General features: G+C 40.8%; 1 pseudogene; it reads right to left on the bottom strand.

Moving 5' to 3' along the window:
- Nucleotides 1-1812: 1812 nt before the first annotated feature.
- On the bottom strand, nt 1813-18005 carry LOC141348449 (uncharacterized; annotated as a pseudogene).
- Between the last annotated feature and the right edge of the window lie 4442 nt (nt 18006-22447).

Below are 22447 nucleotides of genomic sequence, written 5' to 3'. Positions count from 1 at the left end.
CCTGTTGTTTTGAGTGAGGCATGGCCAGGCCAACCACAGGTAGAACCAAAAGATGCTTTTTTTTCTGCTTTTCTTCTTCTGAGAACCAGAAGATGCTTTTCATCACATTATAATCAAATATATCTTTCCACCTGTTAGTCCTTAATGGTCTGTTCGACATTGCAGAAAAGCTACCATGCCAAGAATCTCTTGACTAAAATGTTTGTGTTCCAGTGACATTCATTCCTTAATTCTAATTCAGTTTTTATTCAATTTTACTCAAGAAACTCTGTTTAGTTTTTGGGAAGATTAAAACTTTGGTGTTAGTTACAAGATATTAGTTCAAGAAGTTAATTTTTAAAAGAGGTAAATTATCTTTGAAATTTCACATGGGTTTGATTCAGATCCATTTAGATGATCAGTTTTTACCCTGGTGCTTCATCTTACCCACTGACTCGGGTCAACTTACCCCTAACCTGGAGCAAATTCAGCCACAAAAAAACACTTTTTTATGAAAAGCCATCATTTTAAAACCATTTGTCATAAATACATTCTAAGAAATTAAAATGATAAGAAACACCCTTAAATTACTTTAGATACTTTCATTGTACTTCTGCCTCATTTTTCTTATCTTGAGGACCACATAAGTAAAAATGGCTCATCTTACCCCACTCTTGCCTATATCTTATGGAGAAATTTGAAGGGCACAATGTTGACAAATTACCAGCTCGGATCAGTGGACGCACAACAGGTTGCATTTATTTGAAAAGATGATTGGCTCTGCAGGTGTGGCATGAAATAAAATTCACTTTACCAAACGATCTTAGCCCACAATTGATTTGATGTTTCGTTTTATTTCCAGAGTTTATTATGGTTTATTAGAGTTTATTAAGACCTTCGCCTCCCCTATTATGACATTTAAGTATGATGTGGAGTACATTGTAAGTAAGCGACTCTATTATAAAATATCACGTAAAAAAATCTTGCTTAAACACAAGTGTGTGTGATATCAGTCAATACTGACTCCTGAAGCTTGTGTTGGATGCAGGGTTGCCAAATCCATTTTTTTCCCACGGAATTGGGCTACTTTTAAACTGGTGGGGCAAGTTAATTTTTTTTTCCAGTGGGTTAAATGTTTGAAATATTGCATAAATTACATTTGACTGAAATGCTTGTATTGAAACATTTTGCATTCTACCAATGATAAAACCTTGCAAGATCTTAAGTTTTGTTAAGGACGGCCGCTGGTAGGAAGCCTTTCAGCTGTGTTTATGATCAATCTGCATAAGTGTGACTGTAAAATATTTTAGGTATAGATATGATATATTTTCTTCACTTTTAAAAATGCTGGGTTATTTTTTCTACCCAACCGCTGGGTTGAGCCTGTTGGGTCACATGTTGGGTTGTTTTTTTCCAGCGTGGGTAGTTTTGTGTGTGTGTGTGTGTGTGTGTGTGTGTGTTACAGGTGTTGGTTTAGTGGCAGGGTTAATCTCACTGACAGCTGAAACTATACACCCCTCCCCCAGGTTAGCAGTTTCCTCACCAAAACGCAGCTCATCACCAACTCAGATTTGGGTGACACAATCGGCACGAGAAAGCACTATTTTAGTAAAAACAGATAAAAGAGGATACACTTGAATTAAAATGTTACTATTAAAGTGCTAAATTTCACATTTAGTATTTCTGAAATGCTTGTCAAACGAGTTTAAATGTAATACTAACATATGCCAACATTTGACCAGTTTATATTTTATGAAACACAAAAAACTGAATTTCAGAACTCTTTTTAGTCAGCTTCAGTTGCACAAAATGAATGAAAGAGGATAAGACTCATTGTAAAAGGCAACACCCAGCTTTTATTTTGCTAGTTTTCCCTAAAACTAAATGAGACAAACATACAACTGAAAAAGGTCATGCTCAAAACCAAAATGGACTCTTAAAAAAGAACATTACTACAAATGATCTGGAATAATGTCATTTGTGAACACAAAAGTAAATAGAAATGGAAATGTGAATTGTTTTGTTTGCTAAAAAATTAAAACAAAAACATAATTTCCTCTTTATTAAAACCACATTTTAGACTGGGCCTCTGAATCTGCCAAGGAAGAGGATGCTGTTAGTGGGGTTGTGCCTGATGAAGAACATGAAGGGATGGTCTGCTTTAAAACTTTCTGAACCGCGGTCACATAAAAATGTAAAGCCTGCAGTGGCTGCTGCTGCCTCAGTGCCTTCCTCATTCACCTCAATAAAGGCCTTGTGGATCACTGCTGAAATGGAGAGACCATCCCGACTGCTCATGCCTGTCAGATCAGCCTTTGTTTGCTGGAACACAGAGCTCATACCCATATTTTTTAATATTTCTGATAGGGAGCTTTCAACCTCCAGCTTGAACTTTGGCATATGGACTCTGATATCCATCCATGTGCCCATTTGGTCTTTTCTGGTCCAGTCAAGCAGATTGTCAAGGGTCAGCTCGCTCTCCAGCTGTCAAACATAGACATACATGCTGAAAAGAAAAAATATACACAGCACCAAACTATAAAAAAAATTTCTGCTCATGGCACTTTTGCTGACCTTCAAAAGAGGGTCAGAGCCATCCTGAGATTCATTTGGAAGAAGGATCAACATGCTGAGCTCCTCCTTTTCATATGGCAACTCCAGCACCTGCAGTTTATACTCTGGGATGCACCTGAAGGGGAATCTCTCTTCCTGGAACATCATTTCCACAGGCCGGCTCTCATTCTGAATGAAGACAAATGTCATTAAGGAATGCATAATATATACAAAAATGAAAAAGATTTATAAAAATGAACACATCAACTTTATATTAGTTTTTCATATGCTGTTGCACCCCTAAAACAAAATGCACCTGGTTTATTTTAAATGGCATTTCTTTGGTGTCTCTTGCTTCAAATATGTGCATCCAGTTCCCTTTAAAGTAAATGGCATTAACCAGAACTAGTCGGGTCAGCCCATTTACCACACCAGGCTGAAGAAGATCTTTAATTTTATCTGAAAACAAAAACAAAAAAAATTATTTCAATATTTGTAGTGTTCTGATAATTTGCATTCATTTATACAGTCATAAACTAAATTATAGTTTCACATAAAACCTATAATGCAAATAAAGCTGAATGTGATTAGCCTATATACTTTCCCATCCACATAATTTCACATTCTGATAGATTTGATGTTATTCATTTCTCACTCTCTGTCTGCTCTTCTACCCATTTGTTAATGAGCTGTCGTGACTCATCAGATGCTCCAACAAAGTCCACTGTCTGAAGGTCAGCGTGGTACAGCTTCAGAGTAGAGTCCAAATACTCCTGCAGCACAAAATAAAGGTGGTTGCTTAGAGCACATAGAGAGCATCAAATTATCTCATTGTTAAAGGCAGAATGCACTCACAGGTAAGAAGCTGAAGGTTTTCTCTCCATAGAGGCGGTTGGCCAGTTTGAGGATATAGGAGGCTGACGGTTGGTTGATGGTTGAGGTCAGGGTCTCGAAATGAGAGTGAACATCAGAGACAGAACTGACGGACAAAACCTGTAAAAAGAAAAACAAATGGGTGAATCTCACAAAATCTATCCAGAACATGTATATTTTCCACTTCACCCTAAAATCGAATGAAAAATTAATTTATTTTGCTTGAAAAGCCTTTTTAGAACTAATAATGTTTGATCTCACTCCCATCCCAAATCACACTCTAATGTGAAATGCAAAAAATCAATTACACTCTAAGAAAACAAAACTAAACTAAAGCAGTCACTGGGACAGTACCCTTTCAAAAAGTACTAATATGTAGCTTTAAGGTACTAATATGCATCCTTCATACAGTCAAGCCGAAATTATTCATACCCCTGGCAAATTCTGGACACCACTTCTCCAGATAAGGCACACAAAAGCCCGCTTGGCTTTTGCAAATGCTCATCTGGACAAAGAAGAAGACTTCTGGTAACCTAATCACAGTAAACAGCACCATGAAAAAGGAGCAATACATCAAAATTCTCAACAACAACATCAGGCAGTCTGCAGAGAAACTTGGCCTTGGGCACCAGTGGACATTTCAGCACGACAACGACCCAAAACACACAGCAAAAGTGGTGAAGAAATGGTTAGCAGACAAAAACATTAAGTTTTGCAGGGACTTAAATCCAATTGAGAATCTGTGGAGGGAGCTAAAGATCAGGGTGATGGCAAGGAGACCCTCCAACCTGAAAGAGTTGGAGCTCATCGCTAAAGATGAATGGGCAAAAATACCAGTGGAGACATGCAAAAAGCAAGTCAGCAATTATAGAAAGCGTTTGATTGCTGTAATAGCCAATAAAAGGCTTTTCTGTTGATTATTGAGAAGGCTATGAATAATTTTGGACATGCCACTTTTTGTTCAAATGTAAATAAAAGATGAGTAATATTTTTTTCCACAATGATGCTTCTTGTACATCGTCTTATTATCTTTTGGGAGAAGCCTGCCATTTCTGGTAACAAAAAAAAACTTGCTGGTTGAATAAAAGTAACTTTAAGTCAAAATTTGCCAGGGGTATGAATAATTTCGGGCTTGACTGTAGGCAAGGTAACATACAGTGACAGCTAACTTGATGTTAAACCAATACGTTTATATTTATTTTATATATATAAAGTTCATATTTTTGTCCTACGACAGACTAAAATAGCTAAAAGTCAGAGGAAATAGTGAGAGGCATATGTGTATCATGATGCTGTATTATTCTGCCTGTTAAAAATGTCTATTATGCAATCTCTGTAGGCCGGAAATGTTTCAAAACCGCTACTTTTCAGGAAATGAAAAATAACCCACAATTTTTTTTTATTAAACACAGTCTTGTCGCTATTATATATGTTCAGACACTTGTGTATGTCATTACGTTATTAACATTTTACCAAAATCAAGCTCAAGTGCAGGGTTTTTAAGCAGCAAATGACAGAGATATGTCAGAGATATGATATAATAAGAGATATTTGTTAAAACCGGTCATAAGTAGCATGGGTATATTGTAGCAAAAGCCAACAATATTTATGGGTCAAAATGAAAATTTTTTCTTTTATGCCAAAAATCATTTGGATATTAAGTAAAGATCATGTTTCATTAAGATATTTTGAAAAATTTCCTGCCATAAATATATCAAAGCTTAATTTATGCATGGCTAAAAACTTAATTTGGACAGATGCCAGATTTTGAAATAGTTGTGTCTCATTCTATCCTAAAAAACCATACATTAATGCAAACTGTACATCAGTGGAAATCGCAATTTCGAAAAATGGTACCATTACTGGTTTTGTAGTCCAGGGTCACATACGTGTTTTGTCCGTCATTAGAATGGCCGCATATGTGGCAGTAAAAACGGTCCCTATGGGATCATAGATCATAGAATATAGTGCGTAAAGAAAATGCAATAATTTCTTTATTTAGGCCTACCTTTGAATTGCAAACAAGCATAGACCGTCCGGGTGTGGCACTTCATTAAAGCTTGAGGTAGTGCATAGTTAACAGTGCATTAGATATGCACTATTAACTAATTAAATGCTTAGTAAGGTAGTTGTTGTAGTTCACCTTTTTTCTGTAAGAATGGGTCAGGCTCCAGGTCTCATGAGGAGCGTCTCGCTGCAGCCTGCGGTGGACATCCAACCCCGCCCACATCCATGTGTGACGTCAGACACCACGCCCACGTCAATGCGTCATCGTGTGACTCCCCTCCCCATCGGTAGCCTTAAAGCGGTGCATTTCAAAATACTTCACGAAATTTATCCATGTAAAGTAGCTCTTTCTAAATTCATGGACATTGATAATACCTGCAGTTTCTGTAACACACATGAGGAAGACTTGTGTCATTTGTTTTATCATTGTGAATTGTCTCTTAGTTTTTGGTCTGATGTTAGCACCTTTCTATTTCTGCAAAGAAATGTTAATTATATGCTTTTTTTAAAAGATGTTATCTGTACTTATTCTCATAAAAGTAAAATGATTGAGTACGTTGTTAACTTTTACATTTTGCAAGGCAAATATTATATTCATAAACAGAAATTTGCTAAATGCATACCAAAATGTAATTTATTTTTATCAGAAATAGAAGTTTTTAAAAAGTCTTTAAAACAAATGAATACATTTGTTGTAACATTTCACGGAGAACTTTTTTTCTGGTTATGCTCCCACAATATAATTTTTGTATACAGTATGTAAGGGAAAATGAAGAAAATTTGAACTATTGTTTAGTTGTTTCTAGGTTTTAATTTAGTTTTTGTTTATTTATTTACTTTTTATTTATACATTTATTTATTTATTTTTCCCCCCTCTTATTACATATTGTATTACTGTATACAGATTAAGCTTGTATTTTGTGTATCTGGATTTCTATTTCAATATTTTTGTAATGTCCAATTATTCTTTAATGAAAAAAAAAAAAAAAAAAGAATCCCGATGTTGTACGCATGTGCAAGAATGGCGGAAGTATGTTGTATCGGGGATGTAAACAAAACAGTTTGTATTAAATAATACAAATTAAACCTAGGTCACCTTTATTATGGAACTAATTACATTCGAATAGCCGGTAAAACGCTTGCTTTGGTTGATTAAAGTTAGGAAAATGGTAATTGGTAATAAAACATTTAAACCCTACCCTATTTGTTTGTGTAATGACATAAATTCACGTTTATTATAATCGATTTTGACATAGCTTAGACAAGATCAGATTTAGACGGACAATTAAGTTTTGTTATTGTAAAAGTAACACTTAGCATATTTTCATTTTCATCTAATTCTCTAAAGATATGTCCACAAATGTGAACATTGCTAATCATATTATCACTATTTTAATATGTGTTAATACTATTTAATATGTTGGATGTGTGACGTGTTTGAACATGGGCGTGGCGTCCGGCGTCACACTTGGATGTGGGCGGGGTTGGATGTCCACCGCAGGCTGCAGCGAGCCCTACTTGGGTCTCATTCGCATTCGAGTTATATTAAATGAACGGGTTTGTAGTGCAAACAGTTTTATAGTTTACTGCACATTGTTATTCCTCTTGTTATATCTCTATAGCAGATGAACCGGAAGTCTCACCCACTTACTTCTGTGTTGAAAAATGCAGAATACATGCTTTATAAGTTCTAATAAGCAGCTAATACCCTTGAATTGCAAACAAGCAGAGACAAAATGGGTGTGGCATGTTCATTAGTTAGATATTTGCAAAACCGTCATACAAACACAAAGGGTGACCAACAATAATGTTGAATGATAAGGTTTACTCTCGGTTTATCTGTCCATTAGATGCGCGTTAAAGTTGCGTTTGTTACTGTAGTAACCATAAACCTTGACCCTCAACATCTCACAAGGCGTCTCCCCTACCTTGCGACGGCCCCGCTCTTACCTTTGCCATTTCTTTGGCAGTGTCTCCTCGAGCTCCCAAGTAGACCATGCTGAGCGCTGTGCTGACGCTCAGTGGAGAAAAGAACATGTTTTTCTCAGCGTTGCTCTCACTCAGAGCCCGATAGAGATCCAGAGCGAAGAGACTGTTAGCACGAGAGAGACCTTCCATGACTGATGACAACTCGGTCGGGAGTGCGACTGAAAACCTGCGCAGTACAATATGTGGCAGCTGTGGTGGTTTGGTTGTACAACACCGTTAACAGAGTTGCTTGCTAACGGAAACTTTTTTTAAAGCAGCTGTCACGCTACTTCGTGTGGTCGGAGTTGATTGTATTTTGGATAAAAATCACTCCACCCACTGTACAGTTTCACTTCCTTGTTATTTTATTCTGCATTGCATCTGTTCTAATGAATAACGCGATTAGAGGGCTCCAAAACTATGTAGTTGATTCAAATTATATACTTTTGACTTCACATTTATACTTTTTGCAGGTTACAAATGAAGAACCAAAGCTACTAACATTTTTTGCCATTCATTTTTACAGGGATCTGCAACTATTCAGTTCTGACTACTATGTAATCCAATTGCGACTACTAGTAGGTATTTTGGTAACACTTTATTAGGGATTAGGAAACACAAATGCACTATTAACTAGTTTAATGCTTGATAATTAGTAAGATAATGCTTGATAATTAGTAAGGTAGTTGTTGGTAGTAGTCCACTTTTTTCTGTAAGAATGGGTCAAGCTTCAGGTCTCATTCGTATTCGTATTATCTTAATTATAAACACACTAGTCTGTAGTGCAAACAGTTTTATAGTTTACTGCACGTTGTTATTCCTCTTGTTATTTCCCTATAGCAGATGAATCGGAAGTCTCACCCATAGGCTTACTTCTTTGTTGAAGAAAAAGGTGGATAGGGTAGTGTTAAGGGATCTAGAATATGGTCATGCAGAATAAATACATGCTTTATAAGTTCTAATAAGCAGCTAATGTACTAGTAATATGCATGCTAATAAGGAACTGGTTAATAGTGAACTGTAGTAGTAGCATGAAAATAAATACTAGCACATTTTAAGTATTAAATGTTAAAATTGCTTGCCTTAGTTCTCTGGTGCAAGGCTGGCAATGTATGGTGTTACTATGGGTGACAACATTCCTTGACATTCTAAATTTACATTTCTTTAAGACATGAAGACTTGTATATGGTGGGGTATATTTATTTGATAAAACATTCAAAGAAACACATATTTCTTCATTTGGGTGTAACAGAGAAAAAAAAATTATAATGGACCTCTGAATCTGCCAAGAAAGAGGATGCTGTTAGTGGGGTTATGCCTGATGAAGAACATGAAGGGGTGATCTGCTATGAAATGTTGACATGGGAAAGCACAGTCCACCTCTACAATGACTGCAGTGGCTGCTGCTGCCTCAGTGCCTTCCTCATTCACCTCAATAAAAGCCTTATGGGCCACTGCTGAAATGAAGAGCCTACGCTGACTGCTAATGCCTGTCAGATCAGCCTTTGTTTCCTGGAACACAGAGCTCATACCCATTTCTTGCAGTATTTCTGATAGGGGGCTCTCAACCTCCAGTTTGAACTTTGGCAAATGGACACTGATATCCATTGATGTGGCCATTTTGTCTCTTTCGGTCCAGTCAAGCAGCTTGTCAAGGCTCAACTCACTCTCCAGCTGTCAAACACATAAACATACATGCTGAAAAATAACATATACAGCACAAAACTATCGTATTTTTCTAACCATGGCATTTTTGCTGACCTTCAGAAGAGGGTCAGAGCCATCCTGAGTTTCATTTGGAAGAAGGATCAACATGCTGAGCTCCTCATTCACGTATGGCAACTCCAGCACCTGCACTTTATACTCTGGGATGTATCTGAAGGGAAACATTTCTTTCTGGTACATCATTTGCACAGGATGGCGCTCATTCTGGTGGAAAAAAATTTGTACTCGGTCAGCAAAATGTCCTCTAAAATTCAACTTTGTGTTCATTTTGCATATGCTGTTGCACAACTGAAGCAAAATTCAGATCACACCTGGTTTATTTTAAATGGCATTTCTTCAGTGTCTCTTGTTTCAAATCTGTGCATCCAGGTCCCTTTGAAGTAGATGGCATTAACCAGAACTAGTCGGGTCAGGTCAGTTACCCTACCACGCTTAAGAAGATCTTTAATTTTATCTGAAACAAACACAAACAAAAAACAGTATTTGATTATCATGGCATTAAAATCATATACAATTTATATTATCTATATAAATTTATATCAAAATTATTCAACCCATTTGATTCTGAAAACATATGAAACATGGGGGAAAAAACTTATCAGCTCTAAACATTTATAACAAAATTATTCAACCCCCAGAAGTGAAATTGTGTGCAGAATGCTTTGTTTAATAAACCCAGTAAACCCTGTCTGTAAGTGTTTAGAATCTTCTGTCACCTCTTTACTGCAATCTTGACCCATTCCGTTTTCACATTGTCACTGTTTTCCACAAATTCCAACAAATACTTTTAATAATAATCAAAAAACTGAACAGGCCACTCAAGAACATTCAATGACTGATCCCTGAACTCAGTAGATTTGGCTGCAGGTTGTCACAAACGAGATAACAGGATGACGAGGGGGAAATACAAATATGGGCATAGAAGGAACCAAAAAGGACTAACCAAAAGGGGGGAAACAAGGACTAAACCAAATGAACTAGAAACATGGGGGGAAAAACACTTGGAAAACATGACAGAACAGGACAATACACAGACATGACTCTGACATTACCCCCCCCTCCCCCGAAGGCGCGTCCCGCGCCTAATAACATCCAAATGGGAGGGAGGGTGGGCGCCCTGGAGACCGCTAGGAGGACACAGGGTACATAGAGGTGGTCTCCAGGGCGGATCAGGGATCTCAGGTCGGGTAAACAGTCCAGGTGGCCATGGCCGGGTAAACAGTCCAGGTGGCCATGGCCGATCAGGGGAGTAGCCCCCCCCCCCAAAATTTTCTTGGGGGAACCTAGGATATAGTCCATACAGGAGAGTACGGAAGGGCGCGCAGGAGAGAGCTCCGGCTCAGGAGGACGCGCTGGAGACAGCTCCGGCTCTGGAAGGCGCGCAGAAGAGAGCTCCGGCTCAGGAGGACGTGCTGGAGACAGCTCCGGCTCAGGAGGGCGCGCTGGAGACAGCTTCGGCTCTGGAGGGCGCGCGGGAGATGGAGCGAGCTCTGGACGGCGCTCTTGAGGAGCGGGCTCTGGACGGCGCTCTGGCGGCGCGGTCACTGGAGGGCGCTCTGGCGGCGCGGTCACTGGAAGGCTGGGCGGAACCAGCGAAGACTCTGGGAGACTGGGCGGAACCAGCGAAGACTCTGGGAGACTGGGCGGAACCAGAAGAGACTCAGGAAGGCTGGGCGGAACCAGCGAAGACTCTGACTTGGCGGTAGCCATCTTGGGTGCAGACTCAGGCTTGGCGGCCATCTTGGCCGAGGGTTCAGGAACGACGGCCATCTTGACTGGGAACTCAGCAACGGCGGCCATCTTGGCCGGGAACTCTGGAACGGCGGCCATCTTGACCGGGAACTCAGGTTTGGCGGCCATCTTGGCCGAGGGTTCAGGAACGACGGCCATCTTGGCCGGGAACTCAGGCTTGGCGGCCATCTTGACCGGGAACTCAGGTTTGGCGGCCATCTTGGCCGAGGGTTCAGGAACGACGGCCATCTTGACCGGGAACTCAGGTTTGGCGGCCATCTTGGCCGAGGGTTCAGGAACGACGGCCATCTTGACCGGGAACTCAGGTTTGGCGGCCATCTTGGCCGAGGGTTCAGGAACGACGGCCATCTTGGCCGGGAACTCTGGAACGGCGGCCATCTTGGCCGGGGATTCAGGCTTGGTGGCCATCTTGGCCGAGGACTCCTGTGTGGCAGCCATTTTGCGTGCAGACTCATGTGTGGCAGCCATCTTGCGTGCAGACTCATGCGTGGCAGCCATCTTGCGTGCAGATTCCGGCATGGTAGCCATCTTGTGAGCTGGCGTGGCAGCCATCTTGTGAGCTGGCGTGGCAGCCATCTTGTGAGCTGGCGTGGCCGCCGGCAGACTAGAGCGCTGGGCGGAGGCCGGTAGATGAGAGCGCGGGGAGGAGGCCGGCCGCATCGGGCTGAGGACAGCAGCGGAGCTTTGATGGATGACTGGAGATTGGAGACTGGGCTGGCGGTCCGATCTATTGGCACGGTATGTGGGGATTCTCGGCTTGGGATAGGCTGACCCGACGTGACGTGTTTCAGAGGGGACACAGACATGACTCTGACAGATACTTCAAAGAAATCATGATGTCCTTCATACAGCCAAGATTTCCTCTTCCTGTAACAGCAAAGAATCCCCATAGCAATACAGGTCCACCTCCATGTTTGATCTGTTCATAAGATTTTTTTTTTTTTGCATTAGACATACTGCTGGTCAATGGGTCCAAAAAGTTCCAGTTTGGTCACATCACTCCAAATAACATTTTCCAGACATCCACATGTCTATTCAAATGAATTTTAGCATATTCAAGTCTGTCTTTTATGTCCTTCTTGTCAAGAGTACGCTATTGTAATTTTTCTTCAATGCCCTCAAATGTTTTCTGGTACAACACAGTTTAAAATTAAAAATAATGCTGCCAGCTGTGTCTCTAGGAACTTTTATTGTTTGGCAAATCTTGCAGCTATAGACTTTCAAAAGTGATAAAGCAACCTTCTGAAATAAAAGTTTCTAAAGGCTTAATTGGGTTTTAAAACATTTTGTCCTATACCATACAAATGAAGTGATATCAAAACAGCATTGTTTGTTGAACAGCAGCTGTTGAATAGGTGTTAAGTAATTATGACATAGCTGTCTTACAAAATAATTCTATACATTTTACATTGTATACTATTATTGTCACTTGCCACTAAATTGTTAGATACAAGTTTTTAAAATCTCTGGATATTTTGAAAAGCTTACATTTGTAAATTATTACAGTGGCCAGGGGATTGAATAATTTAAATTACAATTATATATATATATAATTCTGATTTCCAACACACCTGCCTGTTATTTTCAAGTAATTCTTTAAACTTTTATTAGATTATTCAGATGTGTTGAACAAGAGATTCATAAGAGATGTTCATTCATGTTTTAAACCTTTCAAACACAAAGCTTCACCTTCACATTCTGATATGATATTAACTTCTCACTCTCTGTCTGCTCTTCCACCCATTTGTTAATGAGCTTTCTTGACTCCTCAGATGCTCCAATGAAGTCTACAGTCTGAAGGTTAGCATGGTAGAGCTTCAGAGTGGAGTCCAAATAATCCTGCAGGACAAAATAGAGGCAGTGTCTCATTTCAGAAAAAAAAAATCAGATATGCACAGTGCATTTGTATGTGAGTTATGCATGTGTTCAAAGCTCATGATGAGCATTCAAATTTTTAAAGACAAAATGAACTCACAGGTAAGAAGCTGAAGGTTTTCTCTCCATAGAGGCGGTTTGCCAGTTTGAGGATGTAGGAGGCTGATGGTCTGTTGATAGATGAGGTGAGGGTCTTAAAATGAGAGTGAACATCAGAGACAGAACTGAAGGACAAAACCTGCAAAAAGAAAAACAGATGGATAAATCTCACAAAACCAAATCACAACTGAACCAACTAGTAGCATGTTCAGGATCACTTGATAGGTTGCTGAAACAGCTCTTTAGATAGAGATAGAGATTTCCCGGAACAGGACTGGGCACCCCTGCTGTAAAGAATCACCATTACGACGTCTAATGCACAATTTAAATTCGTTTTTGCATCATCATTAAGTAACAATAAACATGCAAAAAACTTGAAACTTGAGACTGAAATGATTAGTATAAATAATGTGTCAGTTCCTAATACCTTTGCCATTTCTTTGGAAGTGTCTCCTCGGGCTCCCAAGTAAACCATACTGAGCGCTGCGCTAATACTCAGCGGAGAAAAGAACATGTTTTTCTCAGCGTTGCTCTCCCTCAGAACCCGATAGAGATCCAGAGCGAAGATACTGTTAGCACGAGAGAGATCCTCCATGACTGATGACAGACACTGCTGCAAATAAACGCAAACACCAGCTGTTGAAACAACTATCTTACCATTAGCCTTGACAGTATACAATATTATTTTACGTTTGCAATTCGATTTTACTTTCTTTTGTTCGACAGTTCAGTTTGTACTACAGCTGTGGTGGGTAATTTTTGTTAAGTGTATAAAAACAACTGCCTCATTAACGCCCTTTCCTTACATTATATCTTACCTGGTCTGGACACACCCACACAATAGTCTGTTCAGCAGAATGAGGAAGTCCCACGAAATATGTGTGTAATTACTTACATTCGCCAACAGAGGTCACAAAACCATCATTAATGGAACCAAAACAAATAATTCTGGAGAAAGGCATTACATTTATGCCACCCCTACTGAAAAAAAACAAACAGCTAAAACTAGCCTTTCGGTAGGGGTGGCATAAATGTGATGACTTTCACCAGAAGTTATTTGGCCACTTTTCCAGCCTGGCCCGGCTGGTCTTAACTGGTCAGTTTCATAGACACTATAAGAACTATTTGACCTACAAGAACTAAATGGTAAAGTAGTGTTTCATGATGTTTTTCCATCTGAGAACACAAACAGTACATATGTTCAAAACGTTGGTGCGGTTAGAAGTCAATTACCTGACTCAACATAAAACGTATAAATGATACAGAATAGTGTAATTTGTTACATGTGGTGTGATTATTTTATTTATTACAACATTCAAAAGAAAAAACATTTCTTTATTTTTATGTAACAGAAAAAAAAAACATTTAGACTGGGCCTCTGAATCGGCCAAGGAAGAGGATGCTGTTAGTGGGGTTGTGCCTGATGAAGAATAAGGAAGGGGTGATCTGCGATGAAACTCTGGGGTTTAGGTTGAATGATAGATAAAGGACTTAAACATGCAGTGGCTGCTGCTGCCTCAGTGCCTTCCTCATTAACCTCAATAAAAGCCTTATGAACCACCGCCGAAGTGAAAAGACCACCTTTACTGCTCATACCTGTCTGTTCATCCATGTTTCCATTTCGTCTCTTCTGGTCCAGTCAAGCAGCTTGTCAAGGGTCAGCTCACTCTCCAGCTGTCAAACACATGCTGAAAATGAACACAGCACCAAACTATTTCACAATACTATCCATCTTTTATTGATCATGCCACTTTTGCTGACCTTCAGAAGAGGGTCAGAGCCATCCTGAGTTTCATTTGGAAGAAGGATCAACATGCTGAGCTCCTCGTTCATGTATGGCAATTCCAGCACCTGCAGTTTATGCTCTGGGATGTATCTGAAGGGAAACATTTCTTTCTGGTACATCATTTGTACAGGCCGGCTCTCATTCTGTTTGTAGACAAATCCCAGTACATACAAAGTGACTTCTAAAATTCAGCAAAGGAACTTCATATTTATTTATAGACACTCCTGAAATAAAATGCAGATCACACCTGGTTTATTTTAAATGGCTTCTTTTTAGTGTTTTTGTTTTAAACTTGTGCATCCAGGTCCCTTTGAAGTAGATGGCATTAAGTCATTTACCATACCAGGCTTAAGAAGATCTTTAATTTTATCTGAAGTGAAAAACAAACAAAAAACAGTATTTTATTATTTATAGTGTTCTGATCATTCATATCAAATAGCCTACCAACCGCCGTTTTCTACTACACATATAATTCTGACTTCAGCTCAAATCCTAATCAAACACACTAGCTGGTAATTTTCAAATAAACTTTAATTAGATGCTTTAGGTGTGTTTGATTAGGGTTACATCTGCAGGAAAGTGGCCCTCAAAGAGCAGATTTAAGCATCCATCCTTTAAAGGGATAGTTCACCCAAAAATGAAAATTGATGTTTATCTGCTTACCTCCAGGGCATCCAAGATGTAGGTGACTTTGGCCTCGTTTACACTGCAGGTCTTGATGCCCAATTCTGATTTGATGCCTATAGCCGATTTTTTTGCCTGTCCGTTTACATGTTCTTTCAGTTGTGACCCATATCCGATTCATGTGTTTACACTTGCCATACCATCTTAAACATCGTGCATGCGTTGTTGTCATTTACCTCCTTCACACGTGATCAGTGCTGATCAAACGAGTCACAATTAACACATTTTAAAAAATATGATGCATGATTTGTTAGACTATGCTACACCCGTTTGAAGTTGATAGAGTCAGCAAAGTTGATTATGAGAAAGATTAAAGTTTTCCTCCAGTTGTTTTCTTATTAATAATTACTATATTAATAATCACAATACAACATTTTTTATTTTATTTTATATTTGCTATTATAAATGAGAACAGATACAAAAACAGAAAAAAAATAGCCTAGAAAGAAAGAAAGCATTACCTTTATAATTTTACAAAAGCATTCATAGGCGAAAAACAAATTGCAAAAGCAGTTTAAAGAAGTGCAGCAAGCAATTCTCTTTTCTTTTATGGTTAGATTAACATTAATGAGACCGATTACTGTACAGATATACTGCAATGCACGAATCAAGTTCAGTGGTGTATAGTGGAGGGTATACGCAGGTTTATGGCGTATACTCACTTCTTTATTAGACGGCTTTGCGTACCCACTTTTAAATCCCCTCTGATGCGCATCATGTCCTGCATTAGCCAAAATCATGACAGTCCACCACATCCGGTCATATGTGAATAAATGTAAATATTCGCTAAAACACAATAAAAACAGTGATGATGCAGTCAGGACCGTAGCGCCGTCTTGCTTTGAAATATATTTGATGATTGCGCCAGATGCGCCTGCGCCCGCTCCGTCTCCCGCACCCCATCCTAATAACGAAAACAATACCTTACAAATAAAAAAGCGGGTTTTTACGATCAGAAAATTCTTAAACCAGTGAACCCCTGTAAATTTTTAAATGGGGGCATACCCACTTCTCCAGGCACCACTATGTTTGTGTGAATTCTGAAATACGGTAATTCTGTGTATATGTGTATTTATTGGGTTTGCGCGCCGTTGGAAGCGCGTAATGCGCACACTTTGGATGACAGTCAGCGCGAGAAGTGAGCAGAGAAAAGGTAATCCTCTCAGTAATTGTACAAAGAAAGAAACTTTTAAATGTCTAATCACTATTTGGAGCATTTGGGATCGCTAGACGGGGTTGTATTAAACTCATTTTTGTCTTAAGACAAGAAAAGATTGCGAGAAACAGAACAGTATTTATATCATTTTTACCTCTTTTTTTCCTGTAAGGGGAAATCTGGTGTTTGCGTATACTACGTCAGAGCGCGCTCACATGTAACAAGCCGGATGATGAGCTCATGCTCATGACAGATGGACGTGGCTGTGTATCAAAGGTAAAACATGATATAAATACTGTTCATTTTCTCACAAAAAACGATCGTTTCGTGTCTTAGGACATCAATGTATCGTCACGAGCCGCAGGGTGTAATTTGGATTTGTCTGTGCATGTTTTTTTACTTTTAAAGGTTTGGTGCCCATCCACTGCCATTATATGGCTGACAGACTGCACCGCTTTGAGTTCAAAATCTTCGTTTGTGTTCTGCTGAAGAAACAAAGTCACCTACATCTTGGATGCCCTGGGGGTAAGCAGATAAACATCAAATTTTCATTTTTTGGGTGAACTATCCCTTTAATTCTTGCCGTTCACAATATTAATAAATTAAATGATTATCTTCTCACTCTCTGTCTGCTCTTCCACCCATTTGCTAATGAGCTGTCGTGACTCGACAAATGCTCCAATGAAGTCCACGGTTTGAAGGTCAGCGTGGTACAGCTTCAGAGTGGAAGGAAAAAAATATGCCACGGTGCATTTGCATGTGACTAATACACGTTCTTCTTCCAGATAAGGCAAAGCATGAATTTAGCAAAGCACACAGAAAGCATTAAAATATCTCACTGAAGGCAGAATGCACTCACAGGTAAGAAGCTGAAGGTTTTCTCTCCATAGAGGTGGTTGGCCAGTTTGAGGATGTAGGAGGCTGATGGTCTGTTAATAGTTGAGGTGAGGGTCTCAAAATGAGAGTGAACATCAGAGACAGAACTGAAAGACAAAACCTGCAAAAAGAAAAACAGATGGATAGATCTCACAAATCTGACTGACTTGTTAAGTTCGGTAATTAATCTACTGAAACTGAATCTAGACTAAAATTATTGCCACCAGTGGTAACGTATTTGTTTCTCATACCTTTGCCATTTCTTCAGATGTCTCTCCTCGGGCTCCCAATAAGACCATGCTGAGCGCTGCACTGACGCTCAGCGGGGAAAAGAACATGTTCTCCTCCGCGTTTCTAGCGATCAGAGCCCGATAAAGATCCAGAGCGAAGAGACTGTTAGCACGAGAGAGACCCTCCATGGCTGATGACACAGCGAGAAATACTAAAACAACAATTGTGAGTATCATACTCTATGCAACCATCTTTCAAAAGGTATTATTGTATTATTACTTTATGTAGAATTTATGAAGTATGTTACTTTTATTAACGATGTCCAACGGCGTAATCCAGTTGTCCTCTTCGTTGGTTCGACAGCTTCACTGCATTCGTTTGTAAAGTGTTGTAGTATTCTGCGTGTTCAAAACATTTACTGGATGCTCTAAAAGATGTAATTATCTTGATGTTCAATAATAATGTGTTTAATACTGCCCTGCACTGATTTGGTGTTGTTGTTGCTCCGCCCAGTGTGGTGTAGGCTATGGCAAGCCGTTTTATCTTAAAATGTTTCCATTTTGTTGACTCGTCGTAATTGGATTATCACTAGTAAGAATCAAGGTTATTTTCGTAAACGAAAACTAAAACTAAGACGAAAACGATTGATCAAAAAACATTTTCTTAAACTGAAATAAAATAAAAACGTCTAAATAAGTCAAAAACTAAAAGGAAACGAAACTGTTGTTGAAAACCGAACCGAAATAAAATAATAATTATCAAAAATAAATAATTTTCATAATCATTACATTCTCAACCCATGGTGGAAAAATAATAAAGACTGCGTCCCGATTCCCGAACCACACCCGCATTAAATCTAGGCTACTGCATCATTTAGCATCAAAATTATTTATTTTCTCATATCAAACTAATATAGTAGAGGAGATTAATTATTAAAAGATCGAGAATCAAACACCCACGCGATCTCATTTCTAAATGACAAGGATTCCTCATGTCTTACCAGAACATTCAAATCTGTATTTCCACTGGGAGCACTGGGAGAATTCCCGGTGACCTGGCAGCCAATTTGGCCCGCTGCCCTACAATTTATTATTCATTTTCTATATTGTTGTTGTTATTGTTGCCTGCTCAATGTACTAAAATGATTATTTCTGAATTCACCAATCAGGAAACTCTAATAAGTCATGTGTCGTTAATCTTGACTGGCAACGTGATTCACCTCGCGAGCACTCTGCGCATCCGCCAAAAGGATGCAACACTCGAGAATGGAGTAGAAGCACTGAGGTGAAGCAGAGGCAAAACAGTCCTGTTCAGAACTTAAGGATCAGTTCAGTTACAGTATTATAATCTAATCTAAATAAATATTATAAAATAATCTTAATAGACTATAGTAGTTTTGACTTAGTTTACTTAGTTAAGCATTAAACTGTTAGCAAATGTCAGTAGCAGTCAATTACTGCAAAATTAACAAAAGGACATAATTACTATTGTAAAGAGTGGGAATTTAGCAGACAAATATTCACGTTGTTTTAAAACAGGTTTAGAGGGGGCTATTGGAGAGCTCTAGTTGAATTTTACTAGTTTGAAATTAGAGAACTCTAAATATTTTTTTACTAGAATTCCAGTTAGAGGGCTCTCTAATTCTTGCTAGTAAAAATGCAATTACAGAGCTTAAGAATTTAATTCTTACTAGTAAAAATAATAAATAAACATTAAAAATGTTTAATTGCAGAGCTCTGTAACTTAGAGAGCTCTCTAGTCACAATTGGCACTAGTAAAAAAAAAATTGAATTAGAGAGCTTTCTCTGTAATGGCAATTGTAAGTAAAAAATGATTTAGAGAGCTCTGTAATTGGCATTGTTATTAGTAAGAATTTAATTGTAAAGCTCTCTAACTGAATTTGTCACGACCACACACACAAGGAGAGGGTAAGTAGATTTTAAGGTGTTTATTTACAGACGTGCACACTTCAAACAGGTGAGTATAGACTTCGGGATCCGAGTCATCAAACACAGTTCGATAAGGTAAACACAAGTTCTTAGGCAATCGCCAGCAAGAGTAACAGTCACTTCCCTTAAAGTGGTTAACGTATGTTTCACAGGTTGATCCAGATGCAATCCGAGAGGAGCACAGGAGAATCGAGAGAAGGAGGAGAAGATCCAAGGAGAGGTGTCCATGTAACTATGATTCCAGCCGGTGAGTGAATGGCAGAGGTGAGTATATAAAGGGAGTGCTGATTGCGATTCCAGGTGTGGGTGATTAGAACTCTGGTGATGGTTCACGGGTGTGGTGCAGTGGTGATTGGCTGGTTGGTGATGGATCACGGTGATTGGGGCTGAGGGAACGTGCTGAGGGTGTGACATTACCCCCTCCTCCACGGGTGACTCCTGGCACCCGAGAGCGGCGACGGGGACGACCTCGGCCTCGGGGAGCTGGGCGTTCCGGGTGCTGTTGGTGGAACTCTTCGAGGAGAGCAGGGTCCAAGATGTCATCACGGGGTACCCACGATCTCTCCTCGGGTCCGAACCCCTCCCAGTCCACGAGGTACTGGAGTTGGCCGTTTCGCCGCCGGGAGTCTAGGATCTCTTGGACCTGGTAGATATCGTCACTGAGGATTTCCGGTTGGTCTGGAGGAGGAGGTGGTTCCGGTTCTGCTGAGGAAGGGAACAGAGGATCAGTGTGACGTTTTAATAGGGAGACGTGAAACGAGGGAGAGATCCGATAACGTGGAGGTAAGTTCAGCCGGTAGGTGACGGGATTTATTTGTGAGTGGATGGTGAATGGCCCTATGTAGCGGGGACTCAGCTTCTTACAGGGCAGCCGGAGGCGGATGTCCCGGGTAGAGAGCCATACCTGGTCTCCAGGAAGGTAAACAGGATTAGGTAACCTGTGGCGATTAGCGTACTCCGTGTGCCTCCGGACTGCCCGTTGGAGATGGACATGGGCTGAGTCCCACACCCTCTCGCTCACCCGGAACCAGTGATCTACCGCAGGCACTTCGGAGGGTTCTCCGGTCCATGGGAACAGTGCAGGTTGGTAGCCTAGAACACATTGAAATGGGGTTAAACCAGTAGATGTCTGACGGAGGGAATTTTGTGCATACTCAGCCCACGGTAGATACTGGCTCCAGGTATCTTGATGTTGGGAGCAGTACGCCCGGAGGTAACGGGAGATCTCCTGTATCTTCCGCTCGGTCTGCCCGTTTGTTTGAGGGTGGTATCCAGATGACAAGCTGACTGAGGTGCCCAGCAGTTGGAAGAACGCCCGCCAGACCCTGGAAATGAATTGAGGCCCTCTGTCGGATACGATGTCCTCAGGAAGTCCGAAGTTCCGGAACACATGCTGGAACAATGCTTCAGCTGTTTCTAGAGCTGTGGGAAGACCCTTGAGAGGGATTAGTTTACAGGCTTTAGAGAAACGATCAACAACCACAAGAATTGTGGTGTACCCTCGAGAGGGAGGTAGATCCGTGGCAAAGTCCACTCCTAGATGGGTCCAGGGTCGGCGGGGAATGGGCAATGGTTGGAGCTTTCCTTCAGGTAAACGACGGGGTGTGGTGTTGATGGCGCAGACCGAGCACCCCCGGACGTACCGATCCACGTCCCTGGTCATGTTGGGCCACCAATACTTCTGCTGGAGGAGCGAGAGGGTTCGCCTACTGCCAGGGTGTCCTGAGCCAGGAGACGTGTGCGTACTATCCAGTAACGGAAGCCGATGATTGTTAGGGACATAGGTACGGCCTGGAGGAAGTTCAGGAGGTGCAGGTTCCTCGAAGGTGGCGGTCCGGATGTCCTCATCAAGTTGCCATTGGATAGGTGCTAGAAAGACAGATGGAGGTAGAACAGGGTCAGGTGTGTCAACAGTAGGATCAGGTGAATACATACGGGATAATGCGTCTGCCTTGATGTTCTTGTGACCGGGTTGATAGGTGATTTGGAAGTTGAAGCGTGCAAAGAATAGTGACCAGCGTGCTTGGCGTGCATTCAATCTCTTGGCTTGCTGGAGGTACTGGAGGTTTTTATGATCGGTTATCACGGTGAAGGGATATTGGGCTCCCTCTAACCAGTGCCGCCACTCTTCGAGGGCCAACTTAATGGCCAGCAACTCACGATCACCAATTCCGTAGTTCCGTTCAGCTGGGGTGAGTTTTTTGGAGTAGTACGCACACGGATGGAGGGATTGGGGTTCACCAGACCATTGTGATAGAACGGCTCCGACGCCTACGTCTGCCGTATCCACTTCCACTATGAAGGCCTTCGACGGGTCAGGATGTTGAAGTATGGGCGCTGATGTAAACATGAGCTTAAGGTGGTCGAAGGCTTGTTGAGCTTCAGGGGTCCATTGAAGTACCTTGCGTCCTCCCTTCAAGAGAGAGGTAAGAGGTGCTGAGAGGAGACTATAATTCTTAATAAAGCGGCGGTAAAAGTTGGCGAAGCCCAAGAAGCGTTGGAGTTCTTTTACCGATTTGGGTTCCGCCCAGGTGGTTACTGCATCTACCTTACCAGGCCGGTGAGGTGGTAGTTGAGTGGCTCGTTCCTTGCTGAAGACGTCTGAAAAGGATTGATAGATGGTGGGAATGGTGACTGTGGAATGAGTGTTGGGGCTCTCTATGGTGGTTGCATTGAGGGAAACAGCGGGACGAGGTTGCTGTGAAGCAGACGAGGGAGAACGGTATCCGTGGTTCTGGCATCCCGCACTCCAGCTTAGGATTTCTCCTGTGCTCCAGTCGATGTGAGGCTGATGTTCTGCTAGCCATGGTCTGCCCAGGATGACGTCCACATTTGCTCGGGGAAGTACGAGAAGGGTTAATTTTTCACGATGGTCATGTGGAGAAATTAGTGTTACCTCTTTGGTGCGTCGGGTGATTTTACCGTCGCCCAATG

The sequence above is a fragment of the Garra rufa genome, chromosome 13, assembly GCF_049309525.1.
Source record: "Garra rufa chromosome 13, GarRuf1.0, whole genome shotgun sequence".
Classification (NCBI taxonomy): domain Eukaryota; kingdom Metazoa; phylum Chordata; class Actinopteri; order Cypriniformes; family Cyprinidae; genus Garra; species Garra rufa.
Note: the sequence above shows the minus strand (reverse complement) of the source record. Positions and strands in the feature narration are given on the sequence as shown.